This window comes from Podarcis cretensis (genome assembly GCF_951804945.1).
Source record: "Podarcis cretensis genome assembly, chromosome: 11".
Classification (NCBI taxonomy): Eukaryota; Metazoa; Chordata; class Lepidosauria; order Squamata; family Lacertidae; genus Podarcis; species Podarcis cretensis.
In genome coordinates, this window is record NC_137180.1 from 17,142,002 (window position 1) to 17,165,287 (window position 23,286).

Consider the following 23,286-nt stretch of genomic DNA (forward strand, 5'->3'; position numbering starts at 1 on the left):
TAAATATTAACATATTTTTTTCAAATATTCCTTAAACTTCTTCCAATCTTCTTCCACTTTCTCTTCTCTCTGGTCTCGGAGTCTCCTGGTCAGTTCGGCAAGTTCCATATAGTCCATCATCTTCATCTGCCATTCTTCGATAGTTGGTAAATCTTGTTTCTTCCAATTCTTTGCTAGCAATATTCTCGCAGCTGTTGTGGCATACAAAAAAAAGGTAACATCCTTTTTGGGGATTCCACCCCCCACTATACCAAGTACAGGTGAAACTCGGAAAATTATATCGTGGAAAAGTTCATTTATTTCAGTAATTCAACTTAAAAGGGGAAACTAATATATGAGATAGACTCATGACATGCAAAGCGAGATATGTCAAGCCTTTATTTGTTATAATTGTGATGTTTATGACGTACAGCTGATGAAAACCCCAAATTAACAATCTCAGAAAATTAGAATATTAAAAGAAATCAGCAAAACAAGGACTGCAAATAGAGCAATATTGGACCTCTGAGAAGTAGAAGCATGCATATGTACTCAGTGCTTGGTTTGGGCCCCTTTTGCATCAATTACTGCCTCAATGTGGCGTGGCATGAATGCTATCAGCCTGTGGCACTGCTGAGGTGTTATGGAAGACCAGGAAGCTTCAATAGCAGCCTTCAGCTCTTCTACATTGCTCGGTCTCATGTCTCTCATCTTTCTGTTGGCAATGCCCCATAGATTCTCTATGGGATTCAGGTCAGGCAAGTTTGCTGGCCAATCAAGCACAGTAATCCCATGGGGACTGAACCAGGTTTTAGTACTTTTGGCAGTGTGGGCAGGTGACAAAGTCCTGCTGGAAAATGAAATCAGCATCCCCATAAAGCTCGTCTGCGGAAGGAAGCATGAAGTGCTCCAAAATCTCCTGGTAGACGGCTGCGTTGACCCTGGACTTAATGAAGCACAGTAGACCAACACCAGCTGATGACATGGCTCCCCAAATCAACACAGACTGTGGAAACTTCACATTGGACTTCAAGCACCTGGCATTGTGTGCCTCCCCATTCTTCCTCCAGAATCTGGGTCCTTGGTTTCCAAATGAGATGCAAAAGCTGCTCTCATCAGAAAAGAGATTTGGGGAGCCATGTCATCAGCTGGTGTTGGTCTACTGTGCTTCATTAAGTCCAGGGTCTTAAGTCCAGGGAAATATTTTGTAAACCTTCTTTTTTGTGCTGAAAACATTTTCCTTGAAATATTTGCTACAGTTCTAATATAGAGTAGTTATGTTTAAAAAAAAATGCTGCATTTGTAAAGTATTTTTAAAGAGTGAAGCCAGTTATGTCTGTTGGGTGTGTAGCAAGTTTCAGCCAATGGTGGAGCACATATTCACACATACGGGCTGGTAAAATCCCAGCCATTTTGTTTTAATTATAGATCTCACAACTGGTTATTAGGCTCCATACATGTGTAGCACATTGGAAATGTTACATTGTGTTAGTTTTAGGTCATAAAACGAATAGTTAAAGGAAATAGCTGTACTAAAGTTTTTCAAAAAAATATTTTTTAATAAAGTGTGTCAGTCACTGAGTCTCAATTTTTTATTTTTTATTTTGGCCTATATCATTATATTAATGCCTTGCCTTCCTTGTTGTAAAAATGTTACACTAGGACCTCTCAGGCAGTTCTCTGGGGCTGTAGCATCTTCTCTGGAATGATCAGCACATTTTCTCTTGATGCTCCTATTCTGTCATTCACTTTCACCTTGTCCTGTAAACCATTTAAATCACCATTCATTGCAGCAAGAGCCAACCAACATTGGTTTGCTAGGCTACCTGTATTTTTCCTCGCCAGCTACTATAGACATGTGTATGCGGGGAGCAAAATTTGGTTTGGTACACATTAAAATTTGCACTACCTAATTTGCACTTCCTGAAACAATATTGTTGTTTAGTCATTTAGTTGTGTCCGACTCTTTGTGACCCTATGGACCAGAGCACGCCAGGCACTCCTGTCTTCCACTGCCTCCCGCAGTTTGGTCAAACTCATGCTTGTAGCTTCGACAACACTGTCCAACCATCTCGTCCTCTGTCGTCCCCTTCTCCTTGTGCCCTCCATCTTTCCCAACATCAGGGTCTTTTCCAGGGAGTCTTCTCTTCTCATGAGGTGGCCAAAGTATTGGAGCCTCAGCTTCACGATCTGTCCTTCCAGTGAGCACTCAGGGCTGATTTCCATAAGAAAGGTTTGATCTTCTTGCAGTCCATGGGACTCTCAAGAGTCTCCTCCAGCACCATAATGCAAAAGCATCAATTCTTCAGCGATCAGCCTTCTTTATGGTCTAGCTCTCACTGCCATACATCACTACTGGGAAAACCATAGCTTTAACTATACGGACCTTTGTTGGCAAGGTGATGTCTCTTTGCACTTCCTGAAACAATACATGAATTCAAATGCCACTATCTCAGAATTTCGTTATGTAGTTCACCATCCAAGAAAAACACATATAATTTTTTTTTAATTTGGGAGTAGTGTGTGTAAAAGGCATATATTAGTGATAATAATGTACAAAAATGTATTATATTAGGGAAGATTCATTTGTATATTAAGCACAACACATCAAATTGCTGATGAATTTAGTATGTGGACATTTTAAAAAGAGATTCATAAACTGATGTGAAACTGTGGCCACATGGAGTTGAAAAAAAAGTGAGAAATGGAGAGAATCCAAAATCAGCAAAATCATTTTCAGAGGGCATAGCAGAGAGGCAGGGATTTCTCTCATTTGTGTCAGGTTGTGGAGAAACTGACTTATTTTCCCCTTTAACCTTCTCCCAAGCCCAGCATGAGACAAGATGCTGCCTCTCTGCCAAGTTCTCTGTACTTGTCAAAGCAAATAAGCTGAGTTTTCACTTGTGCTAAGATTTAAACAATAAAAAAGAAAGTAAGAGTTTCTTCTGCATTGAAAACCCCAGTACAAGGGCAATAAGACGCACAGAGGCCATATCTCAGTGTTAGATCCCATGCTTTGCATGCAATCCGTAGCAGATGGTTTGGCGGTACTCGCCTGACCTCCCAGCAGCTGAATTGTTGCCGCTTACCATGAGGGAGAAGCAGGAGGGTGAGGTGGCAGGAAGGTTGGTGTGGTTGAAACGCAACAGCAGAGACAATCTGATACTCCTGCCAATGCATTTGCACTGTGCTGACCTCACTGCCACCTTGCCCTTCCCCCTTTCTTCTCAGTAAGCAGCAGTAACTCACCTGTTGGGAGGCTAGATGTCAGGATTCCTTCGCCGTGGCAGTAAACAAAAGACTGAACGAAAGGAGTGTCTTACTAGTTAGAATCTTTATTAATCACAGTGAGAGAACAAAGAACACATCTCCTAGAAATGGCAGTGTTCCCAATTAAGGATCACTCCCCCCATCCCTATTAATCTATTTTTTATTAAGATTTTCCAACAAAGTTGTAACATAATCAATACTAAACTTTAAAAAAACACAAAATGCATTTTACATTTTCTATTACCCCCATCCCGACTTTCCCCAACTTCCCTTTCTGCTTTATTACATACAGTGGTACCTTGGGTTACAAACACTTCGGATTACAAACACTTCGGGTTACAGACTCCGGAAGTAGTACCTCGGGTTAAGAACTTTGCTTCAGGATGAGAACAGAAATCATGCTCTGGTGGCGTGTCAGCAGTGGGAGGCCCCATTAGCTAAAGTGGTACCTCAGGTTAAGAACAGTTTCAGGTTAAGTACGGACCTCCGGAACGAATTAAGTTCTTAACCCAAGGTACCACTGTACTGGGCAACTCTACAATACAGTACAATTTTATCCTCCCCCCCCCCCCATTGCATTGGAGTTACTGATAAATACAGTTGTACCTTGGAAGTCAAATGGAATCTGTTCTGGAAGTCCGTTTGACTTCCAAAACCAAATCAAGGCTTCTGATTGGCTGCAGGAAGATCCTGCAGTCAATCAGAAGCCACGGAAGCCCCATGGGACGTTCAGGTTCCAAAAGAACATTCGCAAACCAGAACAATCACTTCCGGGTTTGTGGTGCTTGGGAGCCAAAACGTCCGAGTTCCAGGGCATTCTGGATCCAAGGTACAACTGTATGCCATCTTTTTAAAATAAAGGACAGCAAAACAACCTAGGAATAAATTAGGCTCACATCAACCTCAATACATGATTAGTAAATTACCTTGCTAGTGTAGGAGAGTAAATGAGGACATAAAGTGCCATTAAATGAAGGTTTGTGGGGAGAGTCTGGTCCCTTTACAGGCCACAGATTTCCCTAAAATAGACTGGTTTTCCTCTCTCTCAGTTTTAAGCTTGAATATATTTCTACAGCTAAGCCTTGGCTGAAAGATGGTCTCGTTTCCATCCCATGAAATCTGAAATGGAACTCTAGATGAGGAGTACAAGAGAGAACACAATGCGTCTCAGGTCGTGTGGGGATATTGCTTTGGAGTAAGTTCTGTGTACCAAAGTGCTTGTTCAAATGAGAGAGACAGATGATTGATTAGACCAACTGGAATGTAAATGGTGTGGCGGATTCAGAGCGAGTCAGGCAGAATGACTTCACGAATTTAACAGAACTGTGCGTAGTACAATGTAACTGCTAGAAGGAAGCAATGGAGCAGAGGAAAAAGCAGATAATTTGCTCTAGATGCTGAACCACATCAGCTGGGTATATTACAGCGAGGTGCGATATTAAATACACATTCCTAGAAGGAAAAATATGCGATATTCTCCAGTAATGCACATTCATTTTGAAACATGCTATCTATTAACATGTGTTTTGCATATAGCTGAGGAACAATTCCTATTTTATGGGTTTTTTAAAATCATTTGCTTGTTATTTCCACTAGTCATTTATGTCCACGTAATGCAAAATATTTGTGCTGGATTTGCTTTATGCAAAGTGGCATCGTTTTCCCAAGTGATGTGTACATCTGACATCTGTTGCTATGAAAATTGAGGACCTGGTATTTATTATTTAGTGGGCTGCAACGGAAAGTTCGTCTTTTGGTGGTTTGAGTGTGACTTCTTCTATCAAAACCACCAGCATTTGAAACATGCTGACGTTTCAGGGCTGGTCTCCTCGTGTAAATCCAAAAAATGATAATGAAAAACATACAAAATTACACTTTATTGCTTTCTTAAAAGAAATAAATAAAAGTCATCAGACTGTTGGTGGAGAAAGACAATTCCCCTTCGAATTCCTACATTTTGAAAAGTGTTTGTGTGTGCAAGAGATGAGATAGAAGCAACTCATTTGCATCTAGCAGTGTGGCATAATGGTTAAGAGTGCTGGACTAGGGCCTGGTAGAGCTCGGTTTGAATCTCCATTCAGCCATGAAGCTCACTGGTTGACCTTGGGCCAATCGCCATCTCTTAGCCTAACCTACCTCACAGGGTTGTTGTGAGAATGAAATGGAGAGAGGAGAACCACGTATATACCACCTTGAGATCCTTGGAAGATAAAGGTGGTATATAAATTTAATAAATAACAGTAATACTTTTAAGAAGATGGGTTCTCTGTACATGGGGTGTACAACTAATCCAGAATGCAGCAGCTAGACTGGTGACTGGGAGCGGCTGCCGAGACCATATAACACCAGTTTTGAAAGACCTATACTGGCTCCCAGTACGTTTCCGAGCACAATTCAAAGTATTGGTGCTGACCTTTAAAGCCCTAAAGGGCCTCGGTCCAGTATACCTGAAGGAGCATCTCCACCCCCATCATTCTGCCCGGACACTGAGGTCCAGCGCTGAGGGCCTTCTGGTGGTTCCCTCACTGTGAGAAGCCAAGTTACAGGGAACCAGGCAGAGGGCCTTCTTGGTAGTGGTGCCCGCGCTGTGGAACGCCCTCCCACCAGATGTCAAAGAGAACAACAACTACCAGACTTTTAGAAGACATCTGAAGGCAGCCCTGTTTAGGGAAGCTTTTAATGTTTAATAGGTTACTGTATTTTAATATTTTGTTGGTAGCCGCCCAGCCAGAAGGGCGGGGTATAAATAATAATTTTTATTATTATTATTATTATTATTAGGTAGAGAGCTAGAGCTCATAGAGTAGTGAAGGATGCTTATATACCATTCAGATAAGAGCAGAGCTGTATGTTCTAGCCATACAGTGTAAAATGTATGTTTGTTTTTCGTTGTTTCAATTTCTTCCGCCTTATTCTGGCTCAGTCATCTCGTCTATGCCACTTGGCAGAGACTTTCTATGGTTCCAGGAGACATCCTTTTTCAGAACTATCTGGAGGTGCTGGAAACTGGACCTGGAATGCTGTGAATGCAAGGCATGTGTGTTTTCCCTGAGCTACATAACAATCCTCTTCTTAATTGACAGTGGCGTCACATAACTGAAGGAGCATCTCTACCCCCATTGTTCAGCCCAGACACTGAGGTCCAGCGCCGAGGACCTTCTGGCTGTTCCCTCCCTGCGAGAAGCCAAGTTACAGGGAACCAGGCAGAGGGCCTTCTCGGTAGTGGCATCTGCCCTGTGGAATGCCTTTTCATCAGATGTCAAAGAGAACAACAACTATCAGACTTTTAGAAGACATCTGAAGGCAGCCCTGTTTAGGGAAGCTTTTAACGTTTGATCTTCTTCTGTTTCCTGGGCAGATGTAATCATTTCAGCAGAACGATGGGAGTATTCTGTGGTAGAAAGCAAGTACGTGTTTCCAGTGCAGGGGTGCAACGGAAAGCAAAGATTTTTAAAATGGGTTTGTGTGTGAAACATCTTTAAATTGTGCAAATGTGAAAAGGGGGCCCCAATCCAGCCCATCTCATGCATGTGCCTGCCATTAGATGTACACGGTACATATGCAGCTTTGTATATGAAAGAACTGCTAACAAAGGAGGATGCTCAACGTATTAATGTGAGGGGGGGAGGACACCATGTGATGTTAAGGATAATGCAGTGTAGCTTCTTTTTCTTCACATGTGAGCTCTACTCTAATTTTGTCTACACAACCTGTGCATTAAAAAATAATCTTAGATGTTTCCAAGTTGCTCTGTGCTTCATCCGTTTTTGATCTGTACTTCCAGTTCTGAGCCACCTAGCACAGTATATAAAATGAAGGAATATAATATGATTTTTTAAATCAATCTGATTATGGAATTGAAATTGTGTATGTGCTTATTATGCGCTACCAGAGCTCTAGGCTTTTACATTTGTTGTTGCAAAATATGGTGCTTTGACATACAGTATTGAAATGCCAAAAACACCCTGTGAGTTTCACAGTGCAGTATAAAGGCAGATAAGAGCTTTGCAGTTGGCTTCCAACCCAGCAGACTTCCAAAGAATGAGTCAAGAGTTTCAGGTCAAAAGAACAATGATTTACCAGAGAGCTCTTGGCAGTAGGAATGATATACATGGTTCTACTTGAACTTCCTAAATTATAATTACTAGTCAGGGGAATACAGTGCATGCATGAGAAATAGATTTTCAATAGATGCAGTTAAAAGTGAAATAATTTTGCCATCTGAATTTAGCTATCACACAGCTGAGCATTCCTGCAAAACGGATGACAAAAAAGACAGCTTCCAGCATGCACATTTCTCAGTGGCTGATGCTATTCATTATTTAAACGGAGCCAAGGAAATTGCCCTTTCAAAGCTAATTCACAACTGGACTGTGTGAGCCTTTAACATGCTCTCGTCATATGAACACCACTATGTGGATTGTTCCAATGCACCTTTGAGTTTGGATAGAAAATGTAATAAGTTTATTTCTGCATTTATTTAGTTCAGAAAACATGCACGTCACCTTTCCACCCTATCTATACCTATCTATCTATCTATCTATCTATCTATCTATCTATCTATCATCTATCTATCTATCTATCTATCTATCTAGCATCTATCTATCTATCTATCTACACACACACACACAGTGGTAACTCGGGTTACATACGCTTCAGGTTACATACGCTTCAGGTTACATACGCTTCAGGTTACAGACTCCGCTAACCCAGAAATAGTGCTTCAGGTGCGGCGGCAGCAGGAGGCCCCATTAGCTAAAGTGGTGCTTCAGGTTAAGAACAGTTTCAGGTTAAGTACGGACCTCCGGAACGAATTAAGTACTTAACCCAAGGTACCACTCTCTCTCTGTGTGTGTTTGTGTGTGTATAATCTATTACATTATTATTATTATTATTATTATTATTATTATCCCACTAAAAATAATCAGGCTAGTGACAGAGCATTTGTTTGGCATAGAGATGCTTCCCATCATTTACACTTAAGGCTGGATATGCCCCTGCCTGAAACCTTGGAGAGTCACTGCTGAGCTATATAAAGCAATGACCTGACTAGATAGCATTTTTTTAAATCTACACTTTATCCTTGTATATGCATCTTTGTAGACATTCCTTGGTTGCAGAAGTACATTGCAAAATTCAGAGACGTATGAATTTTTGAAGGACATCTCTGTTTTGGTTTGCGTCTTGTTTTGGGAAATGCAAATTAGGTAGGTTTGCCTTTAAGTATGAACTGAATCGAATTTCTCCCCAATCCCTAGCAAAAATGAGGGCATGAGATTAAGAATCACAACACAGCACATGCTGGGGGGAACAGCACTAACCAGTGCTATTTTTCTAGAAAAAGTGGTGCTGGATCCCTTGTACTCTTATAATGGCAATGATGCCCACCTGAGAGGTGTCGAAATTGAGTTCTGGTGATTTCTGGCTGGAAAAAAAGCCCTGACACTAACCAACCATATAATCGCCAAGAACCTGAGAAGAAAGTTGTGTTTTATCTGGTGACAAAAATTCAATATCTCCAGCCACATCAGAGAGAGGAGAACAGTTGAGGTGATACAGCAGAGAGGACTGTTCAAGGGGTTACTGCATAAGAGATTTTGTTCAACTGCTGTTGTTATTTAGTCGTTTAGTCGCGTCCAACTCTTTGTGACCCCATGGACCAGAGCACGCCAGGCACTTCTGTCTTCCACTGCCTCCTGCAGTTTGGTCAAACTCATGCTGGTAGCTTCGAGAACACTATCCAACCATCTCGTCCTCTGTCGTCCCCGTCTCCTTGTGCCCTCCATCTTTCCCAACATCAGGGTCTTTTCCAGGGAGTCTTCTCTTCTCATGAGGTGGCCAAAGTATTGGAGCCTCAGCTTCACAATCTGTCCTTCCAGTGAGCGCTCAGAACTGATTTCCTTAAAAATGGATACGTTTGATCTTCTTGCAGTCCATGGAACTCTCAAGAGTCTCCTCCAGACCATAATTCAAAAGCATCAATTCTTTGGCGATCAGCCTTCTTTATGGTCTAGCTCTCACTTCCATACATCACTACTGGGAAAACCATAGCTTTAACTATTCGGACCTTTGTTGGCAAGGTGATGTCTCTGCTTTTTAAGATGCTGTCTAGGTTTGTCATTGCTTTTCTCCCAAGAAGCAGGCGTCTTTTAATTTTGTGACTGCTGTCACCACCTGCAGTGATCATGGAGCCCAAGAAAGTAAAATCTCTCACTGCCTCCATCTCTTCCCCTTCTATTTGCCAGGAGGTGATGGGACCAGTGGCCATGATCTTCGTTTTTTTGATGTTGAGCTTCAAACCATATTTTGCGCTCTCCTCTTTCACCCTCATTAAAAGGTTCAACTGTAGGAGGACTCAAAAGAGCTTGCCCTGTAGATCTCAACTCCTGGGAAGACCAGGATGAGAGAACTTGAAACTAATTGTCTAATGGGACTTGAGACCTAAATACTTGAAGGAGCACCGTCTCCCATGCCAATATAGATAGCTTCTTCATCTGCCATATGTAAGCTTAGGGCAAGTTATATAACTGAGTACTGTGTTGGCAAAACACTGCATGGTACATAATTGCACAATCTGTCCTCAGCACATGGGCAGAAGATGAAGTCACCCGGTGGGTACCTTGAGCACCACAGAAGCAAATGTTGAGGAATCAGCACTCATGTCAGTGCAGGAAATTTATAAATACAGGATTCCCTGCACCAGCTGTTCTGCATTGCTTATTTAGAGAGTACAGCCTTCTCTTCACTGAAGAGAAACAAAACCCTGCCCTCTTTTTGCCCTTTTTCATAGCACCAACATTCTGAAAAGAGAAAAATGAAGGATAAGTAAAGCTTCATCTTTTCCCTCAGGAAGCTTTCATCCAAGCTTCTGTGGCAGAGATACATTATGAATTGTATTGATTTTTCTTTGACCTGAGTCAAGTAACGTGAGGACTTAGCCGAAATTTATCCTCACCTTATTTGTTATCAATCACGCATGTGCCAATATTCTATATTTGAATGCTTTGTGCACATTAGCAATATTGTAAAATCATATTGTATTAAGTGACAGGCCAGTAAATTTATGGCACACAGTAGGCTTCATCTTGGCAGTGCATGCCTAATGAATAATAAAACAGTTATTGATTTTAATGACAGATTATTACAACATTATTATTATTATTTTTCCTTGAGGCAGGGCCTTTCCCCTGCTTCTATAGCACAGATATGCATGAAAACAGCACTGCCACAGCAAGCTTTCTTTTTGTGCTGTAATGGGGCTGTTCATCATCATTATGTTATGTCACCACACACATGTAGGTCAATCCGAGTTCAAAAGTGCAGGCATCTTTCTTCTCGGTGCATGTGTGCATTAGATGATTTGCTTCCTCGGAAAACCAGCAATGGTTATGTATGTGTCACCAAGATGAGGACCATTCATCCTTAGTGGCCCGTGCATAATCATTCCTGGTATTTCAAGGAGGCAAATTACCTGATGAGATGAGGACCATTCATCCTTACATTGGAAGCTGGAGTCAACCAACTTCTGGGGGCAGGGAGGCCAACTTGAATAAAAATATTGGGCGCCCCAGGGAAATCAGTCAGACGATGCGTCTCACAAACACCATTTGAATGGCAATGTCCATTAGCATTGGGGGGCACTGGGGCCCTCAAATATTTTATTGGGGGAGCTGAAGGCTCATCAGCCCCTCACAGTTGGCTCCTATGTCTGGAGGGCCACAGGTTAGCCACCCAAGCTCAGAAAACCTTGGAGAAAATGCTTAGGTAACAACTAGAGCTTGGAGGATCCAGTTTTTCTCTTAAGTTGCAGCCTTAGAAATAATCAGGTGTGTGTGGTCAGTGGACTAGGGAGAGCAGAATAGTCCCCTAAACATTCATGGTAAATTAGAGTATGAAAGTATTAAAGTCTGGTGCCTCCTTCCCAAAGCCCAGGAAGCTTCTGCCCAGCTTAGGGAGGGAGGCATGATGCTCAAATGCACAACATGTGGCACCTCTGGCCCTATTGAAAAAAATTCACCTCATGCCAAAGTGGCTTCTCTGGTAGGGCATGCTCATTCATGCCTTCAAGGAAGAAAGCAAGTCTGTGAAAACCGATAGTGGATTGTGAATATATGGAATTTATAAATAGCTCCATAGGAATCTTTTACATATGCATATTCAGATTTCTCTGCTAAATCTTGTAGGATTTTAAAGAAAATGTTTCTGCTATGGGAGTTTATGGGGGTGACTTTGGAATGATGGGTTTGGTTGGAGCAGTGAAAGAGTAGTAAAGGCATTTATTAGAGAAGTGTTTGCCACCTACTTTCCTTGGCCATGCAGCTATAAAGAGGAGAGGGAGAAATTTGGCTTTCAACCACCAGAGTCAGTGGTGGACCTAGTAGAGGCAGGAAGTTTGAAGCAAGTCAGGTGGTGGGCAGAACCCCTCACGTTTGGGTGGATTTTGTCAAAACAGTTCACAGTAGATCATGCTGTGGATTGTATCATTTACAGTGCAATCATGTATACAGCCGGTCAGAAGTATGTCACGCTGATTTCGACAGGACAGGGCTTATTCCCAGGTAAGTGGGTACAGGAATGCAGCCTCAAAGTGGCAACACATCTGCCACTTTATAAGAAGCAATGTGCAAAGTGATACATCATGAGGTCTTTCTCCTTTTGGCTAGAAAGGAAAAGGGGTTGTGAACATTTTCACCTCATTTTGTATAGCCCTGAAGAGTTTAAGGACAAATTGTTTTTCTTTGTGCCTGTTATGCTTGTTCTACACATCTTTTTCCCTCCTGGGAATTTTGAATTGTCATGTTTACTGAGGCAACTTGAATTCCATATCATTTTGTAAACTATTCTATTTTAAATAAAGGCTGGAACATACTGTGAATTAAATAAGCCAATGGGTCTTAACGTGACCGTCATTTCCACATTAACTATTGCCTGATCTGCATTCTCTGCAATTGCTCAAAATAAGAGAATATAAAATTAGTTCCACACGAGCGTATTAAAGGAAAGGGGCTGTACTTCATCCCTCTTTGAAACAGCCATTGACCTTGCAGTCCATATTGGTTTCAGGGAGGTGACCAAAGATCAAATCACTCCAAAAATTCTTAGCAAGCTCTCAGAGCCTTCCAATTAATGCAGCATTGCACTTCATTAATCCGATTGTGAAACTAAACTAGATGAACCTTATTTTTATACATCTGCTGAGATGTGCAATAGATGGCACATTCTGAAACACAAACATTACGGGAAACTTTGTAGCCACAAAACATTGAAAGGAAATACCGTATTTTTTGCTCTATAAGACTCACTTTCTCCCTCCTAAAAAGTAAGGGAAAATGTGTGTGCGTCTTATGGAGCCAATGCAGGCTGCGCAGCTATCCCAGAAGCCAGAACAGCAAGAGGGATTGCTGCTTTCACTGTGCAGCGATCCCTCTTGCTATTCTGGCTTCTGAGATTCAGAATATTTTTTTTCTTGTTTTCCTCCTCCAAAAACTAGGTGCGTCTTGTGGTCTGGTGCATCTTACAGAGCGAAAAATATGGTAATTAGATTACATGGAAAGTTTCTTTTGATAAAAAAGGAAGCAGTCATAGTATTCTAAAATACAAAGACCTACAGGGTGAACATTTCACTGAAGCTGTTTAGCACCTTTCCTACCAATCCTCCTTCAAGTTGGCTCTGCAATGCCCATTGCTCTTTGGTATTTTACAAGGTCACTGGAATGAAAGACTGGTCTTGCTTTGCAGGTGTTTCTCTTAAACACATAACTAAGAGTCATTGGTGGTGATTAATATCATTTCCGATGGCCTGCAGCAGCTCGAGGGTTGCTGGACATGTGCCCAAGGGCAGAGAGGCTTGGCATAGGGGATTTCTCCAAGACACTTTGCATAACAATCAGCCGTCATCTCATTAGCAAGCACACATTATTAATTCATCGCTGCACTTCTTCAACCTTCCTTGTCCTAAAAGCCATTAATTGGGAGAGGTTTGTTCCGTCTTTTTCATTTCATGGATTATCAGCTGTGGCCATTTTGTATCCAATTCAGACGCCAAAGTCAAGAACAGCATTTACATATCAAACAGGACTTTTTTGCGGCAGCTAGACTGGTGACTGGGGGAGGCCGCCCGGACCACATAATACTGGTCTTGAAAGACCTACATTGGCTCCCAGTACGTTTCCGAGCACAATTCAAAGTGTTGGTGCTGACCTTTAAAGCCCCAAACGGCCTTCGTCCAGTATATCTGAAATAGTATCTCCACCCCCATCGTTCTGCCCGGACACTGAGGTCCAGCGCCGAGGGCTTTCTGGCGGTTCCCTCATTGCGAGAAGCAAAGCTACAGGGAACCAGGCAGAGGGCCTTCTTGGTAGTGGCACCTGCCCAATGGAACGCCCTCCCATCAGATGTCAAAGCGATAAACAACTATCTGACATTCAGAAGACATCTTAAGGCAGCCCTGTTCAGGGAGGTTTTTAATGTGTGAAATTTTAGTGTATTTTTGGTCTCTGTGGAAGCTGCCCAGAGTGGCTGGGGAAACCCAGCCAGATGAGTGGGGTACAAATAATAAATTATTATGCAGAATTCATCATGCGAAAGGCTGGGCTGGATGAATCCGAAGCCGGAATTAAGATTGCCGGAAGAAATATCAACAACCTCAGATATGCAGATGACACAACCTTGATGGCAGAAAGTGAGGAGGAATTAAAGAAGCTTTTATTGAGGGTGAAAGAGGAGAGCGCAAAATATGGTCTGAAGCTCAACATCAAAAAAACGAAGATCATGGCCACTGGTCCCATCACCTCCTGGCAAATAGAAGGAGAAGAAATGGAGGCAGTGAGAGATTTTACTTTCTTGGGCTCCATGATCACTGCAGATGGTGACAGCAGCCACGAAATTAAGAGACGCCTGCTTCTTGGGAGGAAAGCAATGACAAACCTAGACAGCATCTTAAAAAGTAGAGACATCACCTTGCCAACAAAGGTCCGTATAGTAAAAGCTATGGTTTTCCCAGTAGTGATGTATTTATTTTTTTTTTATAATAATTTTTATTCTTTTTTCAAACAGATAACAAAAGCAACACAAATCAACAGAATTTCCAACTGATCGTTTCATACCCTTCTTTCTTTTGACTTCCCCATACCTCCCCATCCCTGCATCCTTGTTTATTGATTCTTTAGCAACCCTTAGGTCCATTATCTTAATTCCCTTTCATAAAAGTTCCTTTAGTTTTTTTTTTGATTACTGCTGCAATTTCTTTACCTCTTACCCCCTGACATCTTAACATTCATCAATTTTACAATTGTTCTTAAGATATATTTTAAATTTCTTCCAGTCCTCTTCCACTGTCTCTTTCCCCTGGTCACGGATTCTGCCCGTCATCTCGGCCAGTCCCATAAAGTCAATCACCTTTGTTTGCCATTCTTCCAGAGTAGGTAGTTCTTTGCCAGTAGAATTCTTGCTGCTGTAGTGGCGTACATAAAAAAAATCCTATCCTTCTTTAACACCACTTGGCCAACCATGCCCAAAAGGAAAGCCTCTGGTTTCTTAGGAAAAGTCCACTTAAGGACCTTCTTAATTTCATTATAGATCATTTCCCAGAAAGCTTTAACCCTTGGGCAGGTCCACCAAAGATGGTAGAAGGTGCCTTCAGTCTCATTACATTTCCAACATTTATTATTAGGCAAATGGTAAATTTTTGCAAGCTTGACTGGGGTCATGTACCACCGATAGATCATTTTCATAATATTTTCTTTTAAAGCATTACATGCAGTAAATTTGATACCGGTGGTCCATAACTGTTCCCAGTCAGCAAACATAATATCATGACCAATATCTTGTGCCCATTTAATCATAGCTGATTTCACCATTTCATCCTGTGTATTCCATCTCAACAGCAAGTTATACATTTTTGATAAGTTCTTAGTATTGGGTTCCAACAGTTCTGTTTCTAGTTTTGACTTCTCTTTCTGAAATCCTATTTTTCTGTCCTGTTTAAATGTCTCATTAATCTGATGATAATGCAACCAATCTCGAACCTTAGGCTTTAGTTTCTCATAACTCTGAAGCTTCACCCTTTCACCATCATATTCTAAAATTTCATGATATTTTGGCCATTTAGAGTCCATATTAAGCTTTTTTACTTCCCTAGCTTCCATTGGTGACACCCACCTAGGGGTTTTACTTTCCAGCAGATCTTTATATCTAATCCAAACATTATACAATGCTTTCCTCACAATATGGTTTTTAAAACTTTTGTACACCTTTACCTTGTCATACCATAAATATGCATGCCAACCAAAGCTATTGTCGTACCCTTCCAGGTCCAAAATGTCAGTGTTCTCAAGAAGTAGCCAGTGTTTCAACCAGCAAAAAGCTGCCGATTCATAGTAAAGTCTTAAGTCCGGCAGGGCAAACCCCCCTCTATCCTTTGCATCAGTTAAAATCTTAAATTTAATTCTGGGTTTTTTGCCCTGCCAGACAAATTTTGATATGTCTTTCTGCCACTTCTTGAAACAATCCATCCTGTCCAAAATCTGCAACGTCTGAAATAAAAATAGCATTCTAGGCAATACATTCATCTTAATAGTAGCAATTCGGCCTAACAAGGAAAGTTTCAACCTTGACCATATTTCCAGATCTTTCTTTACCTCTGCCCAAGTTTTTTCATAATTATCCTTAAATAAATTCACATTCTTGGATGTTAAGTTTAACCCCAGGTATTTTACCCTTTTTGTTATTTCCAGGCCTGTTTCATTCTGAAAACTCTCTCTTTCTTCCATTGTTAAGTTTTTTTCCAACACTTTCGTTTTTTGTTTGTTCAATTTAAAACCTGCTACTCGACCAAATATTTCAATTAGTTCTAATACTCTTTTAGTACTAGTGTCTGGCTGTTGCAAAGTCAATACTAGGTCATCTGCAAATGCTCTTAACTTGTAATGTCTAACTCCGACCTGAACTCCTTTAACCAACTGGTCCTTTCTAATCATGTTTAACAAAACCTCCAGGACTGATATAAAAAGCAAAGGGGATATTGGGCATCCCTGCCGTGTACCTTTTTCTATGGGTATTTCTTCTGTAACCACATTGTTTACAATTAGCTTGGCCTTTTGTTGAGAATATATTGCACCTATACCGTTTTCAAAACCTTGACCTACCCCCATCCCTTGGAGATTTTTTTTCATAAAAGTCCAGCAGATATTGTCAAAGGCTTTCTCCGCGTCCACAAAAATCAGGACTGCTTTCCTGTTAATGTCAACATCTAGCAACTCTAAAATGTCTATAATGTTCCTCACATTGTCTGACATATATCTCCCTGGGAGAAAGCCTGTTTGGTCCTTATGAATCTCCTCTATCAACACTCTTTTCAATCTTTTTGCCAAAATGTCTGCAAAAATTTTGTAATCCACATTAAGCAAAGATATAGGGCGGTAGTTTCTAACCTGGTTCTTCTCAGCTTCTGTCTTCGGTATAAGTGAGATAAAAGCCTCTTTCCACGATTCAGGTGCCTTTTCCCCCTTCACTACTGGTTTTCCCAGTAGTGATGTATGGAAGCGAGAGCTGGACCATAAAGAAGGCAGATCGCCGAAGAATTGATTCCTTTGAATTATGGTGCTGGAGGAGACTCTTGAGAGTCCCATGGACTGCAAGAAGAACAAACCGATCCATTCTTAAGGAAATCAGCCCTGAGTGCTCACTGGAAGGACAGATCGTGAAGCTGAGGCTCCAATACTTTGGCCACCTCATGAGAAGAGAAGACTCCCTGGAAAAGACCCTGATGTTGGGAAAGATGGAGGGCACAAGGAGAAGGGGACGACAGAGGACGAGATGGTTGGATAGTGTCTTCGAAGCTACAAACATGAGTCTGACCAAACTGCGGGAGGCAGTGGAAGACAGGAGAGCCTGGCGTGCTCTGGTCCATGGGGTCACGAAGAGTCGGACACGACTAAACGACTAAACAACAACAACAACAACAACAACAATGCAGTATCAACCATGTGCTTAGGAGTTAGATCACTTGCAAAATGTTTTGCGCCGAGAAGATGAAGGGTTTTATTTCATACACTGCAAAGTTCAACAAAGTCAATATGTTGATTTGTGAACTGAATGGCACTTTCTGAAATTTCAGTGTGGGCCTAACCATCCAGCCTTCACCATCACAGGAACAGAGGGAGATGAGTCAGACCAGTGGTCTATTTAGCACTTCATCATTTCAGACAGTGGGCATTGCCAGCCATATCTAGAAATGCCAGCGATTGAACCTTTGTTCTGGCAAAATACAGGACAGGGTGGGGCAGGGCAGTTCAGCTCAGGGGGCAATTTATTTTTTCATCCATTATAATCCATTGCAGCCTAACAGGATGGCCCCACTGGAATTGGTCATGCACACACAAATCTGTAAATCCGCCTGTGCTTTGCTTCCCAGAGCTTAAATACATGACCTATCACGCACCCTTTCAAACACATACATTTGGAGAGGATCCTTATATTGGCAGAGAGAGAGAGAGAGAGAGAAGACCATACAAAACAAAACTGTATCAATACAGGACATAGCATTTTACACTGAAATGCGGGACAATCCTGCATTATATAGGACTGGTAGCAACCTTGCTTTCCCATAATGTCCCCTTAGCGGCTGCTTCTGATGGTCTATTTTTTACAGTGTGGTGTAGTGGTTAAGAGCGGTGGACTCGTAATCTGGTGAACCGGGTTCACTTCCCCACTCTTCCACATGAAGCTGCTGGGTGACCTTGGGCTAGTCACACTTCTCTCAAGTCTCTCAGCCCCACTCACCTCAGAGAGTGTTTGTTGTGGGGCAGGAAGGGAAAGGAGAATGTTAGCCACTTTGAGACTCCTTCGGGTAGTGATAAAGTGGGATATCAAATCCAAACTACTCCTCCTCCTCCTCCTCCTCCTCCTCCTCCTCCTCCTCCTCCTCCTCAGAGACATGACTTCACCCTCCCCTCTTTTTCTTTCTGAGAGCCCAATTTTAGCACTGCATATTCGGGAGGGTTGATGAATCAAGCTTTGGCATATGTTGGCTCCTTTCCAAGAGGAATAGCTAAGGGCCAGATCAAAACCATAATAGGGGCTGTTTTCACAGCAATGGCTTCAGTCAGCTGAAACTGTGTGGATGTTGATGCCTTGTGGCGAAGCGAGCCTACTTCAGATCTTTGTATGGCATTGCGAGGCCCAGCGTTTCGATAACTTTTAATGCTGTAGAATAAGTCAATCCCTACTGACAAACATGTGGCATTGTGGAGATTGACTCCATATATGCCAGGGAAGCTAAAAGTCAACACGGGCTGACTCTAAATTATGGTTTGCCACATGCTGAAAGATCATAAGAATGGACTATGGTTGTGGTGGCAATTTGAGTTGAGCCTTGGCTGAATTATGGGCATAGTGAAGTGGACTTGGGACCAAGTCATCACTCAGCTCCCGTTTACCATCCTATTATGCTCTAGCTGTGGATGAGCATAAAGAAAATGAGACGAACAGGGTAATTTGCAGTTAACGTTCACAGCTTTCATCTTCTATACTTGGGCATACTTGACAGAAAATAGTTTTTCATGAGGCAGAAAAATGCAAGGATCAGTAGAGTTCAGGGTGATTTTGTTCTGAGCAAATCCTTTTCTTTCTTTTTTTTAACAAAATGCGCCCAGAGCCAAGGAGTTTAAATCCACTCATCTCTGCCTAGTGAGATATTTGTCTTCCATGATGAAACCCATCGACAGCATGCCTTAACGCAGTCGAGTTTACATAGCTGTTTGACATTACAAAATCAGCACATGAGAATATCTCTTTCCCAGGCTCAGAAATGAAAAACACCTGACACTTGAAGCATGATTTGAATGCCATTAGGGGATGTTGTTACACGTTTTGTATTACAGCCGTTACGTTTGTAACCCAGCCACAATACTTGTGTTATGTTTGCTTTAGAAAGCTCAGCATAGATCCCTCTGGCACTCCATTTGCAGGCAGTCCCATGTGAGATGATAGCAGCAGGAGAAAAAGTGAAGCTCAGGGAACTGACAGCAGTTCTTCAAACCAGCTTTCAGTTGATTGGAGAAATGGACAACCTATTTCAGGCTTCTAAACTGAAAACATATTGCTCTGAAGCTTTCCAAGGCTCTCCGGGAAGGCCGTTTTCTTCCCTGCTGAGAAATAGCTCGCAAAGCACAGGACATCTGGCCTCTATCTCTGGAATAGCACTTGGGAAGAGGTGTTTGCAGAAAGCAGATCACAGAACTCATGAGCACAGAGGGTTATAGTACTCAAGCATGAATGTGGGGTGTGGGACGGCGTTGGCCTTTATGTGTTGCCTCCATGGAGAACTCCTATGCTCTGGACTCATTTCCAAACGACCAATGGGTTATCAACAGTTATGTGGAACGCAAGAAACATTAAATACAGAGGTGTTTTTTTTAAAAAAAATTGAGAGATGAAATCAGCAAAAGGGCCTAGAATTTCTGGAATGAATGGAGGGGTGAAGAACTTGGAGCAGGAGCAGACCATCTTGAGGGGTTGCATTCTCTTATGGGTAAGTGGTTGGGGCTCCAGCACATAGTTAAATGATGGAACTAAATGATGGAGGTAGTGATGACCATGAATTTTAAAGAAGGATTACCATACTTTTCTGTGTATAAGACTCCCCCATGTATAAGATACTCCCTCTTTTGGGGGACTCAAATTTAAGAAGAAAATGGGGGGAGATGGCTCACAGTTGTGACCCAACTGAGAAAAGCTGTCCCAGAACAGCAACCACCAATCGCAGCAGCCAATCCACAGCATTCCTTGCTGCAGAAACCAATCACCAACCAATCCAATGGATTGCGGCCAATCCAAAGCAGCCCTTGTAGCAGCAAACAATCACCCACCACAACGTCGCTGACAAGCTCCTGCTCACAGCTGCAGCCAATCACCCGCCCCCCTCATTCACTATCCATGTATAAGACGAGGCACATCTTTAAACATTATTTTAGAGTAAAAAAACCTCGTCTTATACACAGAAAAGTACTGTAGATGCATTCCTTGATGGCTAGTGTTATGTATTGAGTGGTCTGTGTTTGCCTGAGCTTGACTAAGGATTCTGAGCCCCTGTGTTCTGATTCAATACTTGATATCCAATCACAGAACATTTCAGGATCTGGGCCTCTGCCATTGGCCCTTGAACTCTGAGTCCTGATTCGCAGCTTGGAAGTTTAGACAGCCAATCACTTTGGGAGTGGGAGCGGTCCAGGCCTTCAGAAATGTATGTAAGCAGTTGCTTTGCCCCTGTTGTCCAGTTCTGTTAGTTCAATAAAGGTTCTTGCTGTTATCACCGTGTCTTGCCTTGTGGGAGGCAGCTAGCAGCCATGATGGCTGTCTCCACAGTTAGTAACGCTTCTGAATACCAATTGCTGGAAACCAAAGGTGGGAGGGTGCTCTTGTGCTTGAATCCTGTCTGCAGGTTTCTGACAGGCATTTGCTTATCCACTGTGAGGACAGGATGCCGGACTAGATAGGCCATTGGCCTGATCTAGCAAGCTTGTGTTATGCTCTTATAGAGGTGGCAGGAGGGAGTGCCAAAGCAGAAAAAGGCAGGACCAAAGGTGATTGAAGAACTTTAGGGGCCTCAGGGGACAGCAATGAAGTCCACAGCATGCAGGTTGCCCTCAGATCTGGTAAAGGGTATGGTCCATGTTACTCAGGTCCATGTTAGTTAATTTAGGCAGGAAACCCTGGGTTGTTGTTGTTACAATGTTGACAGCCGGCTACCTATAAAAGCAGGCCAGCTGAGCTGTTTGCTGTTCAGTTCAGTTCCAGCTTACTTATAAAGAACTACTTGGAGAAATCTCTGTGTCGTCTGCTACGTCCATCCACTATTTAATACTGGTGACGAGGATGGGATTCAAACCTTTCAATGCCTGTTAAACACACCCTCCTTGTCCCAGCCCTCTAAAAGTGGTCTCCTCCACTCTCTTTCCCATCTACTTTCCTTTTCTTGGATGACTGCTCTGTTAAGCCCACTTCAGGTATTCACCACAGAACATGCAAAGATGCCTGCGGGAATGTGTGGAGTTAGCTGTGGCCCTTGGATGACATTTGAATGTGCTGTAAATGTTCTCCAGTCAGTACATGATTGGCTGAGTTTGAAGGAAGGTGGTTCATGATGTAAAGGGTTTCTAACATGGGGTTGGGAATCCTCCCCAGTCAGAGACTGCAGTTCAAGGGTGTTCATTTCTTTTTTATATATATATATAAATATTTATTAAGATTTTTTTAAATACAAAATGCAAAAATGATAAACAATATAACATGAATCATAACACATTTTTCAAAACTTCTTTGGACTCCCTCACGTCTCCCACTCCCACTTACATCATTATGACCTTTTCCCAGCAATTTATCATCTTGTTTACATTCTTAAATCTCGTTCAATTAATTTAATCTAATAATTCTCCGAAAATTTTATTTTTTCCTCCATCTCACTTATTGTCAAATTCAAATCTAGCTCAATGGTAGGCAGTTATTTATGATCTAGCATCCTTCTTAGCCTTCTACCAAATTACAATACTTTTGTAAATAAATCTTTAATTTCTTCCAGTCTTCTTCAACCCTCTCTTCTCCCAGATCATTTCTTGACTCTTAGCATAATCTACTTCACAGGGTTATCATAAATTGAAATTTAGGTTTTCCAACAAGCAGAAGACTCCCCTTTAAATGCAACATCTTTCCCCACCTTTAGACTGTAAGCTTTGTTATTATCCAATAACTTATTTTCATTTTCGTTAGAGGAAGACTACAGCAAGGTTGTGCACCTGTCTTCCCATCTTTCCAGCTACCAGACAAAGCAAACATCTTCTGGTTTGTTTCTCCCTTCATCTGTAAAATTTCAATTAACTTTTTTGTTGATCTTTAAGGTGCTGTTTTATTTTAAACCCTTGATTAACATGTTTGTGCCTCGGGGTCATTTATGAGGTTTTTGCTGCCTTTTTGTACGTGTGTCTGTGTGTGTTCATCTGCAACAGGAGATATTGTAATATTTTCTTTTGCACGAAAAGTGGTTGGCGACGACATTAACAAACTGCAGGAGGGCTTGAATTAAGCTACTGGGACTGTTTAAGCCAGTGATGGTGATTTTATTCAAATGACTCTTTTGTGGCCACTTATTTCCCATACTTAAATAGATGGTGAGTCTCTGAAGTAGCTTGTGTTGCATCAGGTATGGCGTCTCAAACTGCATAACAAATCAACAGGAACTAAGTATTTACATTTATAAATGCTAAAATGCTGTGAAAGCCTACAGTATAGATTTTGCTTGCTGTTATTCAGTTTTACAAAAAGGGCAGCCAATTTCTCCTTGCATTTTAGAGCTAGTGTCATGCATTGGATAAGAATTTGAGGCGTGAATTAGGAGGTCGCTAGTTCAAATTTTGCTTGTAAAGCTTTTTGGTGCCCTAGTTTTAGCTGCAGCCTCCATTGACTATATGGTGGTGGTAATTTGGACAAGAGAGCCAAATGTACAGATATTTTGCATTAACATGAAATTGTTGTCTTTAGAGCTTTGGTCATATTTCATAGTGATCTATTTCTTATACTCCACTTCAGTCGCTGAGATCCCATACCCTCCAATATTTCTTTGATGAAAATAGGGACGTCCCAAGGAAAAGTGGGACTTTCCAGGAACAAATCAGTAACTGCGATGGCTTCTGTAAATCCCTGTAATGTCCCTGGAAAATAGGGAGACTTGGAGGGACTGAGATCTTTGCATGGGGCACTTCTCTGACAGTTTCCCATGCTTCTGAGATTCAGTTGGCTAACAGGTTCTGCTGTTGATTGACGACCCTCAGGAGAACTGAGATTGTAGAATAAGACAGAAGGCTGGTTGATTTGTGCTGTGCTCATGCTTCAGAAAGAAGAATAGGAAGCCATGCACAGACCTACAGAAAAGTGGTCTAAGAATGAATATTATTGTGAGTCTGGGGGTTAGTCTACATGATGTTTGAGTCCCTTCTAATTCCTTTAGAGTTAAAACCTAAAGGAGGTTTCCTTTGTTGAACTAGT